This window comes from Grammomys surdaster, unplaced genomic scaffold (genome assembly GCF_004785775.1).
Source record: "Grammomys surdaster isolate TR1022 unplaced genomic scaffold, NIH_TR_1.0 214, whole genome shotgun sequence".
Taxonomy (NCBI): domain Eukaryota; kingdom Metazoa; phylum Chordata; class Mammalia; order Rodentia; family Muridae; genus Grammomys; species Grammomys surdaster.
Window position 1 is genome coordinate 556,875 of NW_021604659.1, and position 25,984 is coordinate 582,858.

The window sequence follows — 25,984 nt, forward strand, 5'->3', positions numbered from 1 at the left end:
TCTCTCTCTCTCTCTCTCTCTCTCTCTCTCTCTCTCTCTCTCTCTCTCTCACTTTTGCTTTGTGTCCTTCACATCCCTTTCCTGAATCTCCTCCGCATGGCATGACTGCAGGCTGAGAAGTTTTGTTGTTTTAGTGACACAAAGAAAACATTCTCCACATAGGAAAGAATGCTGTGGGGACCTCAGATGCAGGCTGCCATCATAAATGGACACACTTCTTACAACACCCACCTCAAAAAGAAATGAGGGTTGCGACATTTACAGTAATTCACAGCAGCCTGGACATGTTAGCCCTGCTCCTGAGTGCACACCCGACCTTCTCTCTCCCCATTAGAAGTGTTTTCGTGAGCACAGCTTCTGTCAGAGAATGAGACTGAGAACAGAGGTAAACAGTTAGGTGGTGGACTGAATAGTCAGGAGTTGATTGAACCATCCCCTGATGCAGAGGTGCAAAGAGAGCAAAAGGAAGCTATAGGCATATATACTTAGAAGCAGACCTTAGACTGATGTAGTATTGTTGGAAATGAGGGATCTGATGAGGCTGGAGAGATGGCTGAGTGAGTAAAGTACTTGTTGTGCAATGCGGGAGAACCTGAGTTCGAATCCCAACACCCATGTAGAAAGTCCAGATGTAGTGCTGGTCTGTAACTCTAGTGCTGGGAGGATGACACTTGGGTCTTCAGGCTCCCTGACTAGCCAGTCTAGCTGAAATGGTGAGCTGTAGGCTCAGTGACATTGTCAAAAGAAAGAAAGAAAAGAAAAAAAGGAAGGAAGGAAGGAAGGAAGGAAGGAAGGAAGGAAGGAAGGAAGGAAGGAAGGAAGGAGAGAGCAATAGAGGAAAGACCCTCAATGTCCACAACTGGCTTCCACACAAGTCTATACACAGGCATCTGCACACAAGTGTATACACACACACACACACACACACACACACACAGAGGGAGGGAGGGAGGAAGAGAGAGAGAGAGAGAGAGAGAGAGAGAGAGAGAGAGAGAGAGAGAGAATTTTGAATAGGCTTTAACCCAACATTTAGAGAGATGAAACAGGGCTAGCCTGCCCCTTTCACACCTGTGCGTGGGCATGTGCTCTGCACCCAGCCCCCAACCACACCTGCTCTTCCGTGTTTGCTTTCTTCCATGATTCTAACAGGGCAGCTTCCAGGTTTTCCCCTTAACATGCAGTTGTCTTGGTGTGTGTCTCTAGCCCTTTAAAATGTCTTTGGTGACACCCCGGTAAAGTTACATGTTGCCAGGCAACAGAAGCTCCCAACACAGCACATCCTTCAAGAAATCTACTCTTTTCCAAATAATTAGACATCATTCACTACTCCATGTCCACACTGGGAATAACATGAGCCTTGACATCACTCTGAAATGAAAAGTCAATCATACCGATTCCTGGCGACAAAATGTCCACGACATGAATTTTCCAAGAGAAATGAGACTCACCCCGAGGCTGACATCTAACACAGGACCAAGCCAGAGGCAGATGGCTTGCTGAATGAACTCGGAAAGAAAGCTCCCTCTTTCACGCTAAGGCACATCTTATAAATAGAGGTCAAATCCATTTGGTTCAAGGTGAGCCAGGATAACTTTTTAGTGTGTGCATGCGTGACTAGGATAAGACAGAATGCGAAATGAGGCAAGGAGGGATGATTAGGTCATAAATGGGCTATTTTCCTTTGGCACTCATGTAGGTGGTGCTTTCAGTGTAGCTATCCTGTGATATCTTAAAAAATGATAATTGAATAGAGCAGCATCATTGGAAACTAGTTTTCCACGTAGGTGTTTAAAACAACCCTACAGCAGATGCTGGTAATTAAATTACAGAAGGCCATGAGCCTCATCCAATTCAACAGCTCAGGTTCAGTCTTTAGACCATCACAGGCAACTCTGGGATGCTACTTTGGATCTATGACCTTGAGAGCCTTATTGAAACCCACTTTCAATCGAGTGTGTTCATGTGCATGCACATGTGTGTGCTCACTGCAGGTGTGCGTGTGTGCTCGTGAGTGCATGTGTGTGTGTTTTACATGAGTACAGTTAGCTTTGGAGGCCAGAAGGGGATCCCTTGGAGCTAGAGTTCCAGGTGGTTTTGAGCAACCTAACATGGGTACTACATTTGCAAACTGAGCCTCTCTACCTCCCTGTTGCTCCCTCAAACAGGAAAGTGGAGCTACCCCAACAAAGTTTCCCAGTGGTGTAGCTCTCCATTCTGCTCTGTGTTGGCCATATCCGCATTGGCTGCCCCAGTGACAAAAGCCAAAGCGTCCTTCTAGCTTGCTCTGGCTTAGGGACAAGTTTAGTAGGAAGCTATACACATCCTGAGCTTCAAGGAAATGGATGGGGGAAACTAGGCATTGGGGCTCAGAAGATCTTGAGTGGCCTTCCCTACGGTGAACTGGTGGTTGGTCTGTGCCATTGCCAGCCACACCTTTCACCTCATTGAGTCCAGAAAGCAGGAGATGTGCTGTGGGTCCTTATCTCTGAGAGAGATGTGAGAACCTGCTGGATGTTGAATGGTAGAGCCATACTGCCTGAGAGGCCTCTCTTGCCACCCTGCCCGCATGGAAAGAGGCGCCACAGCACTGATGCTGAGAACAGGTTCATTCTCTTTGTTAGATGAAACTCCCACATGATTCCAGGGTCTCGTTTTTGGACACAGGTTTAAGTGACTAAACACATCAAGGCAGAGTCACTCAATGGTAATGAGTGACTTTGATCAGCTGGCACATCTATTAGCTCTTTGAAACAGTGGAAGTAGGGATTGGGAAGACAAGAGGCATCAAAACTCCAAGTTGAACTGAAAAGTGTAGTGCTGGCTGGCATGGGAGCTGGCGCAGAACCAGAGCGGGGCTCTTCCCTGTGATCAAGCAGAGAGATAGCTGGAAGTACCAACATGTCTACCTGACTCCTGCCTGCACAGTCACAAAACTGCAATAAACTTGGCCATATCCTGCAAAGAGGTCACAAGAACCAGTGGTGCTGACAAGGAGGACCACTGAAGAGTTCCTGAGACACATGAGGTGTTAGTTGATGTCAGTCTTTCTTTCTACCCAGGTTCTCTGGGTGTTGCCGTGTGTGGGGGGGGGCAGAGAGAGAGACAGAGGGAGACAGAAAGAGACAGAGAGATCTGTCCAACAGGTTCATGATCTCATGACAAAAGGATAGACAAACACAACAGGCCTAAACAGTGGGATGTGTTTCCATGATAGCATCATGCAGTAGGACAGAGAGGCAGGGCATATGCACTAGGCTTTGGGTATTGGGTGTGACAGAGAAGACCTTTCCAGAAACTGGTAAGAAATCAGGGGTCACTAGACTCTAACTGCAAAGGACATATGCTCTTGTTTCTATCACCCCATGGGTGAGCACACAGTAAGCTGACCACGACTCACCTCCAGAGGAAATGTGATCAGCAAAGCCCTGTCTAGAGGCCCAAGGCTCTGTACTGTTGCTTGGAAATCCATTCTAAATCTGTTATCTTTTGAGTCAGTGTTTTGCATGTAAAATGGACTGTGGCGGACATTCCATGAACTTGGTGTCTTGATCCACACCCTGTCCACATTCTTCCACACTCCCCAGGTTCATCTGCTACTGTCTGCCCCTCCCCCTAACTGCCCTGCAGAAGACAGGGCTCGGGCACAGGAAAGTAGAGCTTGTGTGGCCTCCGTCCCCCTGCCAAGTCCAGGGACTGAGAGTGCCCCTCTGCCTGAGGGAGGGTGGTATTAGAGGGAGATAAAGTAAGCAACGCTGATTAGGACCAGTCCAGAGGGGACACAGAAGAAAAGAAAGGAGCTTTTCTTCAGTGCCCTTTGATCGAGTGACCCCGAATTTGATGCATCTGGCTCGTTCACCGTGAGTGCTGCCCTGGGCTGAGTAAAGAATGCCCTCTCCCCATGCGGGTCTGCTCATTTGTTCGAATAGTCACAGATTAGTTTTCAAGCTTTCTCAGATCTGCTAGGTGTTGGGCAAGTCCTGGGGACTCAAATACAATGAGTTCATTCACCAGTGATGGCCCTTGCAGCCTCATGTCACAGTCAGATGGGATAAAATAGATGTTCTTCTGCCCTGGGCTGTGATCCGACCAAGCATGATTTAAGTTATGAGTCACATAGTATAGAAAATGTGGATTGAATAGGAAACGGGAAATAGGAAAACAAGTCCTGCCTTCAGCTGGACTCTGGTTCTGTGTCAGTGGGCAGTGTCCATCCTGGGTCTGCCTTCTCCCTCCCTGCGATATTTTGTCTCTTTCAGCAATGACCTTCATGAAGGGAGACCTCTGACTTTTGGCCGGAGGACTTCAGACAATCACCCCCAGTATCTTGGACCCCCGCCCCCCAATAGGACTCCGTCTTTCACCAAATCTAGGCTGGAAACAGCAGGTTGTCCATTCCTTTAATTCTCGCAGTTGCTGGCTTTCCAACTAAAATATAAAAACGTATCACAAGGACACAGCTGTATGCATGGCAGACATCTTCAGAAAGTGCACTGGAGCCCAACTAAAATAAAACAAATCTCACTTCTGAACCTTAAGAGGTTTAGGAGGTCAACACACTTGGGATGAAAGATGGAGGCTACTGTCCACAGACAGTTACAAATGCCTAGAACAGAGGCATGGCTCCCTGACCAGGGGTTTGGGTTGGGTTTGTTGGGAAGAGGACCTTCTATCAGTGCTGGCTGGTTTTCTAATCATCTCTTGGGCTTGTGGTACAGATCTAGATTCAGTTGTGGTTCTGTGGTTCCTAGGCTTTTGAGGGGGATCTCGGGTTTCCAACTCCGAGTTTGGTTCCCTGATGTAGCATCTGGATTTCCAGTGAGATGCTTGGGTTTTAGATACAGGTAGATCAGCATCCAAAACCCAAGAGGAAGGAATAAGGAATAAGAATAGGAGGAAGGTTGTTGCCCCAGCTCGCTGTCTCTCTGTAAATATATACATGTGTCTCGTGGGCTCCAGTGGGCCCAGGAGAGCCAGGCACAGCCACCTATCCCTTCCGTCTGCACTAGCACCTCCTGAGCCCAGGCTCTAGATGTCAGGTTAAGGATAGATTGGTGGGGCTGGAGAGATGGCTCAGTGGTTAAGAGCACTGACTGCTCTTCCAGAGGTCCTGAGTTCAATCCCCAGCAACCACATGGTGGCTCACAACCATCTGTAATGGGATCTGATGCCCTCTTCTGGTGTGTCTGAAGACTGCAACAGTGTGCTCACATACATGAAATAAATAAATCTTAAGAAAAAAAAAAAAGAATAGATTGGTGGTGTGGAGTGGAAGGGGTGGGGCTGAAGAACAGACCTCTTGCCTAGGGTGTGTTAGGCCCTGGTTTCAATCTCCTGCACCAAATAAACAAAAAGCAGCTCATTTTCAAAGCAGGACACCCTCAGCTGCTGCCTTTGTAGTTTTAGGAACCTTCACTTGTAGCAAGACTGCCTTCTAGAGCATTGCTTCCCCTGAAGCATAGCTGTCGCATCCCCTCAACTGTCTTATTAAAAACATTTACTCTGGGCTTCTTATGAACATTTAGTGTGTGTGCATGTCTATGTGTGTGTATATGTGCTTGTGTGTATGTAGTGCAAGTGTGCATGTATGTGTAGTATGTGCATGTGTGTGTATAGTGTGTGTGTATAGTGTGTGTGTGTTTGTGTAGTGAGTGTGTGTGTGTTTGTGTAGTGAGTGTGTGTGTGTTTGTGTAGTGAGTGTGTGTGTAGTGTGTGTGTGTGTAGTGTGTGTGTGTGTGTGTGTAGTGAGCGTGTGTGTGTAGTGAGCGTGTGTGTGTTGGGGGTGGGGGTCAGAGGATCAACAAGTTGAAGGAGTTGGTTCCCTCTTTTAGTCACGTGGGACTGAACTCCCTTTACCAGGCTTGAGGCAAGCGCCTTTACCTGCTGAGTCACCTCACTGGCCCTCATTCTTGCAGCTGCCACTTCTTCTTCATAACCTCCCCTGTCTAGCAGGCCAGTCTGCTCTGCTCATCTTTTTGCTACCTCTGTGAGCCATTTGGTGGCTGGGTTTAACTCCCTCCTGGATTCTCAAGTGCACAGGTTTCACTGTAAAATATGATACTGGGGTCTCACTGAGTTGGTTATGGAGGAAAGCTGGGACCACTTAGCCAGCAGTCCCCCTGCTCAATGTTCAGGCCTGCGAGGACAGTCTCCTCATAAGGCCAGGGTGGTCCACATTTTGGTACCTCCTATAGGAGAGGCACTTGGTGAGAGTTTGGCAAGAGAGGGGACCAAAGAGAAGAGGAACTGCTCTGGGGGATTGGTGTATTTCTGGTGCTGATTTTGATGAAGGTCATGACCTAGCTGAGCAGACGGAAGCCATGTGGAGTGAATAACAGACATGAAGGAAGACCCACAACAATGGGGCAACTGATGTTCTGGCCAGGCTTTCCAACAGGGATGTCTAGCATGAGGCTTCCCAAGGGTCTCAAGATTAATGCTAAAATCCCTGAAAACTCTTCTCAAAATTACAGAGCTCTGGAAAAATACTGTGATAAAACAAACGGTTTGGCTGCTTAAGAGGCAGTCCCCTCTTTGGAGAACAGCAGCACAGCACACAACTGTCATTTCCCAGGGCAGGTTAAATGCCATCCCTTGAGGGACATGACTGGGTCCCTTTGTCTCCACAGCTGAGTACCATATTGCTCGGTTGATATAAAAAATAATGTTTTAAAGGAAACATGACTTAATACTCAGCTCAACAGGAGGAAAACACACGGCCATGGACAGTGAATCACTCATTAAAAATTAAATCAGTCCACCCACAACAGGAAACAGCATAAGAGAATGTCAGAGCTGGCTTCATATTGGAAGGAAGCCAAAATAGGTTTGTGAACTAGAAATTCCTGGGACTGGCGGTGGGCATGAGGAACTTCTAACATCTCAAAGACATACACTTTTCAATCTGACCTCTGCCAAACTCCTAAAGTGTGGAGTGGGGCAGTATTGGGGTGTCCATGGTTTCTAAGCATATTAACTGGCCTTTGCAGTGAACCACCTCCACAAGTGAATTAAAGCACTCTGTGGCTCCCAGAAGGATTCTGTAGACTGGATCTGAGGGCAGTGGAGAGCCACCCTCTTGGTTCTGCAGCTGTGGGGATAAAACCCCGAGCTTCCGGCACACTGGACAAATGCTTGACCATCCAGCTACAGCCTGGGCCCACTTTGTAAAGTCACAGTTCACAGAACCCCAATGTTTATTTATTCTTGTTGCCTGTTAGCAGCAGAATGGGAAGAAAACTGACTGCTTTTCAAATAAAAGTTTTCCATTGATAAAACCTTCCTACAGTTCCTTTTTTTTTTTTTTTTTTTTTTTAGCAGATTGAGAGCAAATAGAAGTGGACAGAGAGAAGGGCCTCAGGACAGCTGCTGTCAAAACAGAGATTATCATCACAAAGATAAATAATTTGCAAACCCATCCCAGTAGGGACTAACCTCACAGGCCATAGTCATGGTTGATACACAGCCATCATTATCTGCTGGGGACCTCTGTCATTGGCTCAAATCCAGCTATCACAGAGTTTTGCCTTGATGAGATCTTTGTAAAAATCTTTACCTAGTCCTTCATATCTTAGACAAGGAAGGTGGGACTCGGGTTAAGGAACTCATCCAAGTCCTTAAATAAAACCATTAGGTTACCAGGTTTCTGGTCCCCACTGGCTTACCATCTGTCCTCAACCAGGTCTCCTCTAAACTCCTGTATAAAATTCACATTCATTCTTGCTAGAGCAAGACCTCAGACTAGCCTTTTAAACTTAATCAGATCTAGGGGCTAACGTGTGTGTGTGTGTGTGTGTGTGTGTGTGTGTGTGTGTGTGTGTGTTATGGCTGGAAACCAGAAGCTGATAGCTAATAGTGACAAGTGTCTCCCTTACTTTTTTTTTTTACTGAACCTGGGGCTCACTGATTTATCTAGACCGGCTGGCCAGTGAGGCTCAGGAATCTTCTTATCTCCACATCCCTGGTACTTGGATTATAGGTGTGTGCCACCAAGCCCAGCTTTTTATGTGAGTGCCAAGGATAGGAACTGAGGTCTTCATGCTTGCACAGCAGGCCCATTACCGACTAAGTCATCTCCCAGGTCCTCCAGAAAACATGTTTTTTAAAACCACATACAACTATGAGACTGCAGGAGATACTGATAAACATTAGGCCAGGGAGTGGACAGGCTGTACTGGAAAGGAAACCCAGTGAGGGTGTGAGAAGAGATTGGAAGACTGAGTTTGGTTAGCAGATAACATGCGGAAATCGCTGGGAACCCTGGCCAAGATCAACTTGATGGTCATGAGGTTGTTCCAAAATACAACAATCCACCTGCTAGCCGTGTGCACGGCCTATAAAATGCTGTGATTTGTCAGTGTGCTCGGTGGGCTTGCCCAGCTGTAAAATAATATTTTTAATAGTAGAGTTCCTTCTTCCACATGTATGACTCACCTTGGGTGATGGGTAGGAGAGCTGACTGGCATTTAAGGAAGAAAAGGACTCTGCCAGTTTGAGGGACTCTGAGAAGTATTTGTTGGTTTTTTTAGTGGATTTCAAACAACTCTGCCAAGTTCGGTCTATTAGTCTGCTATAGGGAATGGCACATAGTTCATGTTCAAGGTAACATCTGTAGGGACTGGAGAATGACTCAGTGGTTAAGAGCATATGCTATTCTTATAGAGGACCTGGATAGTTCCAAACACCTGTGTCAGATGTCTCACAACTGCCTATAGTCTTTGCTACAGAGGTCTCTGCTACCCTTGGGTACCTGCATTCATATACCAACTAAACTATAATCTCCCCCCCTCTCTCTCTCTGTGCTCACGCACGTGTTTGTGATATGTGTATTAATGCAGGAGCAGAGGCCAAAAGAGACCCTTAATTGTCCTGTTCTCTCTGTGCCTTATTCCCCTAGACAGTCCCTCTCTGAATGTGGAACTAGGCTATGGCCAGCATGATCCAGGAGGCCAGATCCTCCTGTCTCTGCCTGCATAGCACTGGGGTTACTGGGGATGCTGATATGTGACTATACCTGATCTTTTACATTGTAAATGGGGATTTGAACTCAGGTCTTCAAACTTGGTGGCCAGGGCTCTGACTCATTGACTGTCTCTCCAGCCCTTGGTTCTGATTTTTTTATTCTTCAAGGCAGAGATGCCAAGACTATTTTCAAGCATGTATGAGGCCCACATAAAAGTAAATTTGAACATGCCTTATAAACTGTCAAGTGTCCTATACTAGATGGACCTTATAATAAATGAAATTTGTGCCTTCAGCATAAGGTATTTAAACTATTTAGCAAAACAGGAAACAGACCATGCCCTGCTCTCCAAATAATCATTTCTATCAGCATCAGAATGTTGTTCTTCAGCAACCACACGGTGATATGGCGGCTTTAACAGACATACATCTCTACATCTTGCTATATATCCTAGACTGGCCTCGAGCTCACAGCAATCCTCCTGTCTTAGTCTCCCAAATTCTGGAACTACGGGCATAAGCTTCCCTGTCTCACTTATCTGCACCATTTCTCATTGTGGATCTACCTGTGGAGTTGTTTGGAATCACCAACATGTTCTTAAAAGGTGGCCGAGATCCAACTAGCCCTCACAACACAACAGCCTAATTTCAATCTTTCCTCCTGCATTTGCCTATTCCTGTTAAACTGTAAAAAGGACCCATGATGTGAAGCCTCTTTGTTCAGCAATTCCACGGGGATCCTTCCACTAACATTTTAAATACCTTCTATCGAACTTCACATCATATTGGGTTCTAGAAAGTCGGTACAGATTGGCAGGTTTTGCAAAGATGCTGTCTAATCGGTTGCTTGATATTGAAACTGCCATGGGAGATACTCTTGTTTGTAGAGATGCCATTGAGAATAAGTTCCCAACTGTGTCCCTATCTATCCTTGCATTTGGCACCTGACCTTGCTCCTAATTCAGAGGTCAGTGGGTCTGAGAAATCTCCCTGTAACTCATACCCACAATGGGACTCTTACACTTTTTGTCTGCATTGTGAATGATGGCACCCTTCAGGCAGCAGCTGCTGTTGCTGCTGCCCTGTTGTTGCCCTGTTGTTGCCCACTCCATCTGTTCTATCATTTGAGCTCCACAGACAGGAAAACCTCACAGGGCAAGGGGGGGGCTAGCCTTCGCACTAAAGACATACATCTTGAAGACCTGGCACATGTCCTGCTTCAGGTACTATCTCCTCCTTTCTCAGTGGGCTACTTCTAATTACTTCCCAAATCCCAAAGAATGATATTAAGAGGGCACTCCTGATGATAAAAATGCCTACTTGATAATAGGTGGAAATTGTTTAGGTCACTAGAAAGAATAACTTCACCTTTGATTCCTTGTGGTCTGATGGCCCTCCAGACCCCTCCAGACCCAGACAGCAGCTCCTTGCTGAGCCCAGTTCATGGCTGGCAGCTTGGGTGGTTGTGGTACCAAACTGGCTCTGGGACAAACCCAGGTTTCTGGCACAGGGCTGGACAAAGTTAGCAGAAGTGCTTGCCAATTTGCATTCAGCGAAAGCCTTGATAATTTTTAACCTACATTTTGGGTACTTTAGAAATTATACGATAAGTAAGCATGACAGAAATCTAAAAATGACAAGAAAGGCTCCCCTAGGGTCCCCTCTTTACCTCTTGTCCAACTGGGATGATGCATAGCAGCCATCCTGGCCCTGGGGAATCCATGTTTCTCTGTCAGCTGAAATGGATTTTGAGATGAATGTCAAGGTCTGCCGCAGGGTGCGGTGACGAGACAGGAGTTTATATGGAAAACCCAAGTTCCTTTTTCCCTTCAGGTGGAAAGAGTGACGGATGGGGGATTGCCTGGCTCTGTGTGTGACAATAGACTTCCTACCAGACTCCTCTGGGAAGCACTTCTAGAAGAAAGGTGGAAGCTCCCTAGGGTTTGAGACTGGAAGGCCATGAGTCACCCTCAGTTCCCAGAGTGCATTCCAGACCTCCACAGGCTTTCAGAGGTCAGCAGTGGAAGGAACCTTTCATTGCTTCCAGAAGCTCTACTAATCTGAGAGGAAGCTCAGGGAGCCAGGAGCTAACGGAAAGCCCAAGTGCATGCAAAGGGCTCACGGAGGGCCCAGGCCACACACCCTTCAGAGCGGCACCTCTTCCTGTGCTATGCTTACTTACTCTTGCTCCTTCCTGTGATTCCAAAGGCTAGTTCAGGGCATTCAGCTCCTGCTCAGCCTACTAAACTTATCCCAGACTTCCACTTAAGGGTGCCCCCACCTCAAAGACCAAGGGTAGGAACTATTATTTGAAAATTCAGATCACTATCTTGCTTTCATGGTCAGTCATACCAACACCACCAAAAAAGCATTGACTCAGAGGAGAAAACGAAACATGTTCTGAAAGTGTGAAGGGCAGAACCATACGTCAGTCCTGGTGAACTGGTGAACGCCCAGCTGCTATGTGATATTAGCACTTTTGTTCAGTTTTTATCCCTTTGATGTTTCCACGAGCCAAAGTGAGACCACCACTATACAGCATTATTTGCTTTTTTCTTGGTCATGGCCACCCTTAGATTTTAAAGTGAAGATGCTCCTCCAGTCTGAAGAATGTATTTAAACCTTAATAATCTGTCTTCTATAAATTCCTTACTCTCCTATTTCATTGCATTAAATTCTGGACCACAGGAACCCACTCAGCTGTGACACTCTCCAGATGAAAGACCTTTGGCCACAGATAAGCATGACAGAACTACTCCATTGTTTTGTCTTTTGATTTTGTGTACCAGCTTGTGGGGTGTGTGTGTGTGTGTGTGTGTGTGTGTGTACCTGTGAAGAGGCCAGAGGTCCTCATCAGATGCTTTTCTCTGTTGCTCTCTGACTTATATTTGAGGCAGGCTAACTCACTGAACCAGGAACTCACTAATTTGCCCAGGGCAGCTGACCAGTGAGTCTCACAGATTGGGCTTGTTTCTGCCTCCCCAGTGTTAGGATTCCAAGTGTGTACCTCCACACCCAGCAGTTTATATATTTGTTGCGAATTGAACTCAGCTCTTCCTACTTGCATAGCAAAAACTTTATTAAGTTTATTGTTAAATTCAAAGTTAAAAGGGGTGACTCTTGCTTAAAAGACTTCCCAAACAAAAGAGAATAATTTTGATTCTTTTTTTGAAAGTCAATATTAATATAGTTATTTTTTAATGGAAATTTAAAAATGATGCCAGTAAACTCAAGGCCTTTTGACATACAGTATGGTACCTACACATACCAAGGCCCAATTCTATGACTCTTTAGAAGTTGGACACAGCTGCCTTGATTCTGTGTTGATATTAACATGGGAGCAGCAGTGGTCACAGTAGCTGGGTTTTTTGAACTTTGCTTGGGTATATCTCCCTTAAATAGCCCCATCCTCCTGGGCAGAAGAAAAGAAGTTTGCTAAGGCTGATGTGTCCATTCTGCTAGGATTGCCAGCCAGGCTTTTCTACAGCCATCACACAAAGCATGGACAACAGCCTCCAGTTTCAGGGAGCTTACCTACACTACCCAAGCAGATTGTCCAAAGTTCCAAGTCACCCAGAAGACAGCATTAGAGGCCAGAAGCTAGAAATCATTCTCTGACCAGTCACAGAAATCCTGAAGCTCTGTGCCTAAGTCTCAAATGTTTGCCAACGAAGACCAAACAGGCCAGAGAATCTTGCTTACAGCCCAGGAAGCAGAGTCCCAATGAAGGCAGAATAGATTACTTTGTCCACTCCTCAAACATGCCTCATGTCAAATAGAAAGATTCCTGAAGTCAAAAAGTGTGTGTGTGTGTGTGTGTGTGCCCTTTGCTGGCATGTATGGGGCTAAAGGCTGACATTGGGATGTCTTTCCCAATCATATACCTTTTGAATCAAGGCTTTTCACTGTATTTGGAGCATGATTGGTGTTCTCTTACACTGGCTGGCCAATTGGCCCTCAGGATTCTTCTGCCCTGCCCACTCCCAGCACTGCAGTTGCATGCACTCACTTCTGTGCTTGACTTTTTGTGTAGGTACTGGGGGTTGGAACTCAGGTTCTCAAGCATACGCAGAAGACACTTTACCACAGAGACATCCCTCAGTCCCATATTTTTAAAGCCAGGAACTGAGTGGCTGACTAATGCAGAGTAGACACAGAGTCAAAGGTCAGGACCAAGAGGATTGGAGCTGCTGCCTGGATATCACAGATCCACACAGGAAACACAGACACACAAAAGTCAGTTTAGCATTGCTGGGCAGGAGGTCTGGGCTTGCTAGGTTTAAAACATGGCTCTGAGGGGAGGAGAAGCTGAGGCCAGGCTAGCAGCTGTTGTCACAGGATCACTCATTTGGACAGCTGCTGGGTCGCTGCTGGGCATCAGGGCAGTGGACCAAGAGGCTCGGAAATGCTAGAATGGGAGGAAGGAAGGCTGACTCTGGACAAGCCAGCCCAGGGTGAAGTGCCAAGGAGCACAAAGGTCACATGCTTAGAATCAACCAGAATCTGTGTCCTGTGTTTCAAAAGATAAATCCATGGGGCCTAACCTATGAATACTTCACTCCAGCACAGAAGGCACATTAAAAACAAAACAAAATGCTCAAATCCACAGTGTCATGTTTTATGTGCGTTCACGCCAACATGTACAAGTCAACACCTCTAGCTTATTGTTCCAAGACAATAGGGATTGCTGACTCAAAATTAAAGCTTTATCTCATACAAACGATTCCAGTAAGCCTCCCCTTTGTCCCCTCTGTCTCCATTTACCCAAGCAGAGTTGGATGGCACTCATAATCAATGACATCTAACAACAATGCAACAGATAACAGGACCATAAAACTCAGAAAGGACAAAGGCTTCCTTCTTTCTTAGCTTGATAAATTCTGGGTTATCATTATCCCGCTTTGCCAAAATAAAGAAACAGCAACCGGAGTAACCCAATTTTGATAAAATCAGGCACAACTGCACCCATTTATGTTCCAATGAAGAAATACCAATGGAAGACCCGTTGCCTAACAGAGGAGGCCAGGCAGGTGAAAGAACCAACCTAACAACCTTAAAATCTGCAACACAGTAAAAGTTTCTTCTTCTTGTTTTTGTTTTGTTATTTGAGACAGGGTCTCATGTAGACCAGGCTAGCCTTTAACTCTAGACTTCTTGCTTCCACCTCTCAAGTCTTGGGCTTACAGGCATGTGTCAGCATGCCCCAGTAGTAAGATATTTCAAAGGTGGCTGTGTATTTGGAAATGTGACTTCTTACTTCGCACTCTGGTGATGCCTATTAAGTGAAGCATATCAGCTGAGCATTCTGTTCTCCTCTTGTGACCTCAACGCAGTCATTCCTAAATTCAGATTCTGTGGGGCTTGGTGGAGTACGCCCTAAACCTCAATACTTATGAGGCAGAGGCAGGAGGATCATATGAATTTGAGGCCAGCCTAGTCTACATAGTGAGTTTTAGGCCAGTCAGACCTACAGTCTTAACAAGCAAGCAACCAAACAAAACAACAAAACTCTTAGACTCCCCTCTCTCCCTTTCTTCTGAAAAGGAGAACAGTATTAAGTTTATTTAAATGTTTTTGAAAAAGGCTATGAAGGGAGATGATGGTGGTATAGGCCTGGAATCTCATCTCTAAGGATGCCAAAGCAGAAGGACGGTGAGTTTGAGGCCAGCTTTGGCAACATAGTGAGAACTTGTCTGAAACATGACAAAACAAGATGTGAGCCATGATGTTTAAAGTCGTATTTTCTTACAGGTATCAAAGGAGTAGAATTTGGCTGTTATCTGGATCCTGATGGTGTACAACACAAGATTCCATGACATTGATGCATCTTTACCAAAAGTGCCATTCTGAAAAGCACCCTCTTAGCAGTTTCCCCCTGTGGCAGCAGATCCACTTCTGAGAAGGAATCCTCATCAGGCCACCATGTGCCACTGCGTACCCTAATGGGTGTTGAATGTGTGCCACTGAGATAAGGTTGTAAAAGAAACAGGATGGAGAAAGGAAAGCACGTGGGAACAGCTCACAACAATATGTCTCAGGACACTGAGTGGCTGGACTACATTTCAAACGCCAGGAGGAAAAAAATAATAATGAGAAGTGTGATGTAAGCCATTGAGTAAGTTAAGGCACTAAATTCGCATGTCACCCTCTGACCATATGGCCCATTTCTCAACAAGATAAGCCTTACATAACAATTAAAACCCAGGCATTTTAAGCTAACCAATCATGCATTAGAAACAATTTTTAGAAAGTTATGTACTCACCGAGGGAAAATGAGGGCTATAGTCTGAAAGAGAAAGAAGACGAAAAACAGAACATTAGTTTTCTAGTGACAGTGTTGGTCTCTCACTTGAGTCTCCAATTTCCAAAAGTGCTAGTCCTGACACCCTTTTCAGGATTTTCTGGAGACTGTTTGATCTTCATGGTAATTTCTTTTTGCTACATACATAGGCTTTCAACACCTGTGACCTGCACCAAACCTTCTTGTACTCTCTGGCAGCATATGTGGCTCCCCAGGATCTGAAGTATTTGACACCCAGCCCAGCCCTCAAGAACTTGATATCAATAGGTTGCTGTCCCTAGTGAGGGCTGTAAACTTCCCACCCGAAGCAGTCCCCACATCTTCCCTGAAGATGACCTTTCAATCTAGAGGCACCTTTTTACTCCACACCCCTGGTATCATCTCTGTCTAGCTTAATCAAGCCATGTGTTCTTCCTATTAAAAAGAATTATTAAGATATAATTTACATTTGCCCACTCAGAATGTATAATTTATTGTTTTTTAGTATACTCGGGTATTTAGTAACCCTCATTAAAATCTAATATTAGAGGCTAGAGAAGTGGCTCAGCTAACAGCGTGTTGTTTCCCAACACCTACATGATTCACTCTGTAACTCTAGTTCCAAGGGCTACATCATCTTCTGGCTTCCTCAGGTTCTGTGCACATGTGGTACACAGGCATGCCATACAGGTAAAATACACATTGATATAAAATTAATTTTTTTAAAAAAGACTTACAAATATAAGATCATTTTCATCATCCAAAAAGAAACACACACTCATTAGTTCACTGTCCACTACTCTGCTCTCTCTCTGGCTTCTGACAACCACTCAGTTTCTTTCTGTGGGTTTCCCTATCCTGGCATTTTGTAGAAATAGACTGATAGCATATATGACATTTTGCAATGAGATTCTTTCATTGAAAATAATGTTCCCGAGTCCTGTCCATCCCATAGAATGTTCTAGTACTTCACTTGCTTTTACTAATAAATATTTCACCCTCCCCCCAGTCTTTTTATCCATCCATCAACTGATGGATACAACTCTGTGTTCTTGTTGGTGAAGTAGGCAATCCCACATGAGGCTTATCAGACCTTCATCTGCCTGCGGATGGAGATGTGGTTGGGTTGCGATTACTCATTCACACAGTTAAAGGGTAGGATTGGTTTTCAGTTGTCTCTATTTTAAAATCGCTGGCTCACTCCATGCTGCTTTCTACCAGATTGCTTGTGATGATAGTCCTGGCAAGGCTAGTTACTTTACAAGAAATTTAACAATGTCTCTGCAGTACAAATCATAACAAGTTATTATAAATTATTCTATGGTTACAAATTTAGAAGTTAACTTATGAAATACTCTTGAAGCCACAGAAGCAGAAAACTAATTCAGGTAACTAAAAAAAATGTTAAAGCTGCTTGGAAAAATCTGTACTCATTATACTTCTAATGGCACAATGGATATCTGCTTTGGCCGTTAATATATATCATTGCCCTGGGAATCTTAGTCAATGCAATAAAGCAAGGGAAAAAATATAAGACATAGGAACTAAAAAAGAGAAGTATAAAGTGTACTTCTGAGGTGGCATAGTGGTCTATGTAGAGATTCCTAAAGATTTAAAAAGCCCCTATTGCTAAGACATGCACTTAGCTCACAGGACAAAGACAGCTCACGGATATTGTAGTGTTACACAGGCTAACAAAAAAACCTGTTGAGGGAACAATGGTAATTCCATACTCAGGGAAACTGACAGTCCCAGAATCACACATTCATTTATTAACAACAAACCGACAGCATTCTCGATCTATTTGTAACATCTGACACTGTGTGCTGTCACGTCATTCCCTAGGGAAGGAATCAAAAACAATGAAGAGGCAGCATGCTGAGTCACATAGTTGCAAAGGGTTCACAGCATGCCACAGAGCCCCATATAACATAATGCCCAAGCCCAAGGCAGAGGCTGAGTGTTGGGCAGAAAGTGGTTAATATGGACAGGTAAACTGTCTTTTGTAGAGCAGTTTATTATAAAACTTCACTCCTTTCACTCACCCTAAAATACCCAGAGAAGAAGCTTGCAAAAGTGCTTGCTTGGAGTCAGGCAACGGGAAAAGCTAAGGTGGACATTGCCTCCATATTCCCAGGGTAATCGACAAGAATGCTTAAAACTACCTTCCAATGCTATGCTGACTCGTTTCAATATGAAGTAAAGCCCAGTAATAAACAGAGGCTTCTGGGACAGGACTACAGCTGGAGGCACAAGACTGGGTCAAACCTGACTAAAACCACAAAGGAAAAAGCTAGTTTGGTGTGGAAGCATAGGCTGTTTTGTCAATAGGTAGGTAAACAACCAAATACAAATAATAACTCAAAACCCAACTTTGAAGTAATGTGTTGTTGGTTTTGTATTTTTTTTTTTAAACAGAGTTTGACTCCCCAGAACTTCAGGTAGTTCAATGGGCTGAGCATTGTTGGTCTGTGCTTCATGCGTGATTGGATAACTATTCCTCTAAAGCAGAACTACAACAAAACCACCACCACCCCAAAACAGGCTTTAAAATAAACCTCTACCAACTATACATTTCCTTTAGCCTGAGGCCTTGTAGACAGTCCACATTTCGCTGAGCAAAACCTCTAAAACTGCACATGAAACATTTAAAACCTGCGGGTTGAGGTGGCCGTTGATGTGAGCAGTTTGTTCAACATCCTTCCACAAACTAGAAGCTTCCTGCTCTTATCTTGAAAGCCAGCATCCTCCAAAAAGGGGAAGGAGGGAGGAGGGGGTGGGGAACCAAGGGGACAGCTTCTATTGTTTCCTCCCCACACCTCACAGCTATCCTATGAGGTAAGGGAAGGGGGTGTTCCCTAAAGATGGGGACCCTATAGCCTATAGTGGTGTGAGGAAGGGGGACAGTAGGAGGATCCTCCAGCCTACTACTCTTGGCTGTATCCCCTGGCCTTGCTTGCTCATAGTTTGGGGTGGTAGCTCTGTCCTCTTAGTGAAGCCTTCAGGGCAGCCACTGTCTTCCCTCTCTAAGTTCTTAGTGTCTAGGGCGCTGCTTGCCACATCCTGGAATGACATTCTGCTCCAGGCAGATGTATTCCTCCAAATTCCTCCCAGTTCCACTGTCTTTTTTAGTCTAGAAATACCTGGAAAGAGCCAGACAGGCCACATCCCTCTTCTGGGATTGAGAGTAGTCTGAACTGACCTGCTACAGAGGAAAAGCTGGGGTTGGTGGTGCCTGAGTACACAGCCACATCCATTCAGAAAGGAGAGGGAGGAAGCCTGGCTTACCCTGGGAAAGAGGCTGGTGACAACATCAGAAAAGGGGAAATCCACCCTGAGGAAAGCCTGAGGGCAGGCAAGGTCAGGCCCAGGAAGAGAGCTCCCAAAGGAAGTAACCAGCAGCTAGGCCTGGCCCTGATGGTTCCCAAGATAGAAGGACCCAGCAAATGGAGTCACTGTGCAGCCAAGCTTCATGAAAAAGACAATCGAGTGTAGTGTTAGAAGTTCATGGAACTACCCTGGCTGAGGATACAGTAACAGTTGCTGTTGAGGTAGACAGAGCTAGCCAATCATTCTGAACTCAGACAAGAGCAAAATGTCTTTCTGTACACCAGTGGCCCACGTGCGTCTCGGACAATCCTGTGGGCAGCGTTTTGCTGCCTGCAGCTTATCTATCTACAGACTTTTCTTTTGAATGGGCGATAAGATTTTAAAAATTGTGGAAGCGCTTGCTTTTTACTTTAAAACTCTTGCGCTCATTTTTCATATCTCCAATTTTTATGACAGTTGAAGATTCCATAAAGCAAAAGGCACACAAAACTCTATGTGGGGAAATAACAGGGACGTTGGCCTTGAACAAATCTTATTGTGAATAATCAGACCTGGCCAAGTTCCTCCATTCTGGCTGCATTCTGGCCGCCTTCTCTTGAGATTCCGGTTTTCCCAGAAGGCATCGGTAAATGATTCAAGACCACTGGGGTAGCAAGAATTGTTATCCACTGTCAGCTGTAGTAACCCTCAAGCCCAATCACTATTCCCATGAATGTACAGACTGGCTAAACAGCAGGGCACTGCTAGAAATAGAATAGTAACTAAGGCCCTATCAAGAGAGCCGCAGGCAATGGGGGATGGCTGTGCCCCAACCATACCTCCGGCTTGCCTGCGTTCCATCAGACAGCCACACTATGCTGCCAGGGGGTGTGGAGTGCTGAGAGCGTGTCATGTTTCCTAATCACCGAGGCTGCAGATTACACAGATCTCACACAGCCAAGTCTCACAGCTTTCTTGTTTACCTTGTGGATATCAGCAAAGCTGCTACTTCTCCATCTTCTGATGCACTGAAGAACAGGGAAGAGAGGCTGAATGTAGAAGAGGGAAGTCTCCCCACACAAAGGAGTGTGGTAAGATGTTCCTCTGCCTATCTCATAGGTTCAAACTACCCAGAAAAGGAGGAGAACCTTTGCAACAGTGTCTCCAAGGTAACATCGCCTCACTATCCATTTGTCAACCCAAACAGACTAGCACATTTTCTCAATGTTGGACAATTTCTAGCAATTATTCTCAGGCACGATACCTGCTTGCTCTCCACCCAATTACATATGACACTTCTCTAACTGCTCACTGTAGGGTGCCCTCTTGGCATATTAGTAAGCTAGGGGAATCCTTGTTTGCAAGCACAGGCCCGGTGGTTTCCCAGATTGCTACATCTGTCTACAGGGTTGTGATTGCCCTGGAATTTAGGAGCATGGCAGTTCGGATCTATTCTCTTCAGAGGCACAGATGCTCTCAGCTTCAGACAAATGCTAACGATTTGTTCATCTCTTGGTGCAGGGCTCACACACTTTTCTGGTAGTGATATAGTGACAGTCACTGTCACGACTTGGACCTGTGTGGTTGTTGATTGTTGTTTTTTCTCCTTTTTTCTATCTTTTACCCCAGGAGCTGCTTCTTTGTGGGCTCCTGTCCTTGAAGGTAGAACAGTGTGAACAGCCTTGTCAAGCTCCTTGGAGAGGCCCACAAGAGCCACCTCAGCTTCTCAGTATTCCCGGGAGGAGTTCGTTACTAGAGCTGTGCTATAGACAGAGAAACTGAGGCCCTTGCTACAAAGAGTCCCACTGCTGAGCAGGGCAGTGGCTCCAGACCTGGTTTACAGGCTTCGCCGTCTCCTTGGGGTCATCCTGGACAGAACTGGCCTCATGAGGTCATTAGAAACAGGACCCTCTGCCTGCTCTGTCAGTGCTTGCTCACGCCCCAAGCCCACCTCAGCCTAGGTTGCTCACCTAGGGATTTGCCTTCTGATCACAGCACACACAGCTCAGGCATGGCTTCATGGACCAACCCCATCACCTCTTAGATTCACAGTTTTTACTTCTAATGCTGCAGAGCTGAGCTCTGGATCTTGCAGGGAGATTCTAAGCATCATGATGTGGGTGTGACTTAGGAAGACAGGATCAGCAAAGCTTACTTCCTTAGAAGATTCATCCACAGCAATTCTGCCAGCCCACTTGGAAAGGATTTACAGTGTAAAGAATGGAAACCTCCTCTAGGTGGAGGCATGCCCCTGTCTCCTCCTTTAAGGGTTAAAGCAGTGGGTACAGGCCAAGAAAGGTGGGTTCATCTGCCTTCGACAATGCACTTTTCCTTCCCATAATCCCTACGTTCTAGGGCAGTCTCTATGAGTGGCTACAGGGTTTAGCTAGTTCTGTTGGCCTTTCCGAGGTCTGACTCTGAAAGGTGTAACTGTTTCTTTTTCTTTTGGATGCTGGCCAAAGCCTAAGTATGCTTCCTAACTCTCTAAGGCTTTGGATTTCCTTGATTCCTTTTTAAAGCGCCTTCTCTGCTGTGTGTCTGTTTGCCGCCAGGTGGCTGACCTGATACTCTATCCCAAGCTGTATCGTCTTTACTCCTCTTTTCCATCTCCCCCCCCACACACACACACACACAGCTGCAAGATTTACAGCTTGCTAGCCCTGGGCTTTTCCTTTTTAAGGCCAATAAATTGTCCCTGAGCTTCCAACTTGAATCTGTTCTTTGTCCTTTAGCTTCTAGGATTCTTAACTTCTTTTATTAATGAGACTAAGAACCCCAAGAGGGTACCCTATTTCCCTGGCCAAGATCCTCAGCAACACTTCTTTACTGCCTTTTAATTCTTTAATTGGCAGAGGAAACAAACCTCTGTCCCTGACCCCTTAGACAGCATCCAAAGGACTAAAGACAGTTTCAGAATTAAAAAAAAAAAATCAATACCACCAACTCTACAAACAATGGCCCCATTTTCTCTGCAGCAGTAGACAAGCAAACACTTCTCATACAGAACCCCCATGGGTTCTCGGGCTGACCCACGGAGCTTCATTGGCTATCCACTACTCGCTTTGGAGTCATTTGTCAATTTGTCCCTTCCACCTACTCTCAGGCTTGAGTGACATACTTATGACCAAGCCTGCTTCATCGGCCACACTTTATTGAAGAGGGCCTCAGTCCCCTTTATGCTCCCCATCCCCTCCCCTCACAGCTGCTTATAGACTTTTTGCTTCCTGGATATTAGTTCCCATCTTTCTTTTTCCCTTACCCATGATGCCATTTAAGAGTGGGAAACAGAGCAGAGCTCAGCTATCTCCCATGGTCGTGCTAGCCAAGGCCCGTCCCACGCTGGTCTCTCCATTGATAGACTGCAGACTCTGGTTTTCTGTCCCATAGTACCCAACAAGTTTACCCCAAGAAAAACATCAGATACAATTTAATCTTTTCTCTGCTACTTTCTGCTTGTGTACTGATACGGCTGTGTGGGATAAAAATTATCCCCAAGACAATTCAACATTCACAGACACACTAGGAATCAGCCAACTGAAGTGTGCTTTTCAGCTTGTTGCCTAGGACACATGTAGATGGAGAGGTACTTCATAAAGGACTCAAGGAGCTAGACTTCTAGTGAAACTGGTGAGGTGGTGCTTGGCCTGGGAGAACGGTCCATGGCCTCTGCTTCCCGTAAACCTTGAAGACTGGTCTCATGCCTAGGCATTTCTCTAAAACCATGCTGCAGATTGGGCAGAATGGATCTGCAGTAGAACACATCTAAGCCTCTGCAGCAACCTTGAGCTAAACTGAATGTCTTCCCTAAGTGATGGATTGGGGCAGATAGTTAGAGTATAGAGTGTCCTTATCAGAATCTAGACCATCCCAGGGAAGGAAGATGTCACAGTGATGGCCTCTAGAGGCCCCCCCACCCACAGGGAAGACAACCCTACCCTCTGAGCACACCACCATGTCTGGATTTCCTCATGCTGTGCTATATCACCCGAACCTGCCAGATTCCTTTCTTCCCCTCTCTTGATCTCATCTGTGTCCTCCAGACTTCCTGGATCCCCACTCCTGGCAGTCTTATCTCTCCCTCTCTCTCCCTCTCCCTCCCTCACCCTCCCTCTCTCTCCTTTTCCCCCTTCTCTCTCTCCCTCTGCTCTCCCCTCCTCCCCCCCCCCCCCCGTCTCTGTGGTTTTGTTTTCCAACAGCACTTCCTTAGCCACATCTCACCATAAGACAGTGAATAAAGGAGAATAACGAGAAAGCCATCTTTGTCGCCATAGCAGCCACCCTGTATGGGGGGTGTGATCCACACTTTACAGGTGACAAGAGTGAGTGGCAGAAGTTAAAAACAACAACAACAACAACAACAACAACAAAAACCACCCACAGACCCTCATGGTCTTAAGTCTAAAAGAGATGCTTACAGACGTCATTGTTGTGTGGCGACACTCGACGGTGGCAAGCCCAGGGTAGAAGATGACACTGAAGCACAGCACTAGGTTGCCTTGCACCTGGCAGGCTCCCACCTCAGAGGCACAGAGACCTGACTAGTGTGAGCTACACAGCCTTCTTACAGATGTGCGGGGATATTACTCAGGGACTAAGATAAGCCATTCATGTCATAAGAAAAGGGGAAAGCATCCTAAACTTACCTAGAGCAGTTTGTAAGACATTTCTGAGAAAGATTTTGACAATGATGAAACCACTTAGGAGGAAGATCTGCCAGTCAAGTAATCATTTAGCAAGAGTACCCTCAAATATTTTGGTGCAGTGATCTTACAACTCCTATTTGACTCAAACCATGGAACTAGTCCTTTATAAAATTCAAAGAACTGAGCCTCACAGTGAGAGAGGGAAAGAGCAGAAGGCACAGGGTGCGTCAGCTGCATCGTTTGGAGGAAAGGCTGTGTTTCTCTGCTTAAACAGTTCCTAATGAAACACAGAGGATTTACAAACCACGGGGCTGTGAGCAAATGCATCTCCAGCCTTGATGGGTGTTACACAGGACATGCACCTACACACACACCCTAATCCTACCCAGAAAGTTCTGTGAACTCAGCAGGAATCCTTCCTCCTCCTCCACAGAAAAGAACACTGCTGTATTCATCAGACAACAAAAACTGCATTATGACAAAAAGTATGCACTGCTCCACGCCGGAACAATACGCTGCATTGCAAGTGCAGAGTTTTTACTGAATTCTGCTTCCATCACCTAGAAAGATCAGCTGCTCTCTTCCTTGGTCGGGCAGTACAGCTATAAGTTCAAAGAAAATCATCTCCTTTAAACCAGAAAATCATCTCACATGTGTATGAGCTGCTGGTCGCACAGCTGGTGGTTCTGGGCCTTGGCAGAAAGCAAAGATGTCAGAGGTCAGGCAGAGTTGGGCTGCTGTGTGCCTGGTTTTTGATTGTCTCCCATGAGTATGGAGTCCTTCCTTCTGTGGTCTGTAATCTGAGGGAGCAAGGATGGAGCAACAAGAACCAGTCTTGTCCACAGACACAGGGAAGACTGAGGTCCAGAGCAGAGGGCCTGACTGCTCTACAGTCTCCATACCTGAGGTCATGGAGGCAGCTTTGCCCTGACAACCCAACAAGACAAGGTTGCGGGATCGAATTCAGGATCTGAGCAGTGAGGCCCAGAGATGGAAAAAAGAGTGCTTATACCCAACAGTGACCTGAGCAAGGCCAGACACCACACCTAAGCACATTTACTAGGTCAATCTAGACTTCTATTGGATGTGTCCAACAGGTGGCTCATGGGCTTCATGCTGTTGTGGAGAACTGTGAACACAGTGTGGGATCATCAACTTAGTTTAAACTTCGAGGTTTGTTGCAAGTTTATTTGTGGAACTCATCTGTGCAGTTCTATGGTAATGCCCTGTACAGATGTCAAAATGCTGGGCATACCACTTTAATCCAGTATTCTACCTGATCCTCTTGACAAATCTGAGGTGACTTGCTTGGGTAAAAGAACTAACCAGAATCTACATCTAGCTCAGGATAGGTGGAGAGTCCCCAATCTTTGTTTGTTTGAGACAGGGTTTCTCTGTGTAGCCCTGGCTGTCCTGGAACTCATTCTGTAGATCAGGCTGGCCTTGAACTCAGAGGTCAATCTGCCTTTGCTTCCCAAGAGCTGGGATTAAAGGTGTGTACAACTGCTGCTCAGCAAAGCCCCCAATCTTAGGAAGACCCTACCAGACCTTTGGGGGCAGGCCAGGAACCACTTCCTGAGAGACAGACTGTGGAGGGAGGACTCCTTTGCAGGCAGAGCCAGGGGAAGTGGTCAGTACCCAGCAGACAGAGGAAGGGCTCTGGCCATGACACTTCCCTTCCCATAATGCTCTGTGGGCAAATGCCACCACATCCTTAAGAAGCCATTTACCAGTGATACCCCGATGAAAACAAACAAGTGTCACTCCCAACTCATCAAATTTAACAAAAGTCCTCTGCAGAATCTACTGGCCTGAGCTGGGTCTCCAAACTAGTGAAATTCCAAAAGTTGAATTTGAGCAACTGCATGTAGTTCAGTGCTATGCCTGGTGATGGTTGAGTGGCATCAGAGAGTGATAAAGGACACACTTCCCTGGCCATCAGCAGAAATGTACCTGGCTGGGATCTTGAGCCACTATAAAGCAGGGAGCTCCATGTTAGAACTGGCCTTTTTCTACTACATACTTCTTGTACTCGAGAATCTTCCAATAAGCCACACTGACAGGCACAGTGCCTCAGTAGTTTTGCTGTCTTAGGTATCAGTTAGTCAACTGTGGTTGACTAACAGCATATAGAAATTTCCAGAAATAAAAGACTCCATACATTTTAAGTTTCTCACCCTTTTGAGAGTTAGGAAATCTCTTGGTATCCTATCGGGGCTGAATCACATCTTTGCCCAGTTTATATCTGCTGGGTGCAATAGCCACCCATTGGCCACTCAGTAGCTACTTCCCTAGGTGGATTGACCCTTATTTTAATGATCAGATCCCACAGTGAAGCCAGCATTTTAAATCACAGGATGTTGTTGGAATTGTTATATTTTATTATTAGCTTTGGTTGTAAATCTCTTATTATGCCCAATTAAAAAGTAAGTTTCATCATAGATATGGATGCCTAGGAACAAAACCCATAGTACCTCTAGGTCACGGTGATTACTGAAGCTTGCAAGCATTCTCTGGGAGGTCTTAGAATGCATCCCCAAGGGAAATGGGGCGTGATGTCTAACACCCATCAGAGAACTAGATGGGAGTTTACCATGAGCATCCTCACCTAAGCACTCATTCTACCTAGGCACTGATGTCTCAGGCATTGAAACCATGACAGCTGCATGGCCTGGGCACAACGCACCAGGCTCTTGTTCCTCATGTCTGTACCATGGGCCAAACACCAGGCAGGTACCATCTCACTGGTCACTAGTTATGGAATGGAAAGATGAGAAGGACCTTCTCCAATGTA

The 25,984-nt window shown here is 45.8% G+C and overlaps 1 protein-coding gene across 2 annotated transcripts in view; it reads right to left on the minus strand.

Moving 5' to 3' along the window:
* The window catches only part of Ptpre (protein tyrosine phosphatase receptor type E), a 150,791-nt gene that overhangs the window by 73,141 nt on the left and 51,666 nt on the right, over positions 1-25,984 (minus strand). Inside the window, exon 2 of one of the 2 annotated variants that reach the window (XM_028772533.1) lies at positions 15,222-15,244. The exons of the other annotated variant lie outside the window; for it this stretch is intronic. The gene's annotated coding sequence lies outside the window, so the exon portion shown is untranslated. The remainder of the gene's footprint in view (positions 1-15,221; positions 15,245-25,984) is intronic. 2 annotated transcript variants of the gene reach the window in all.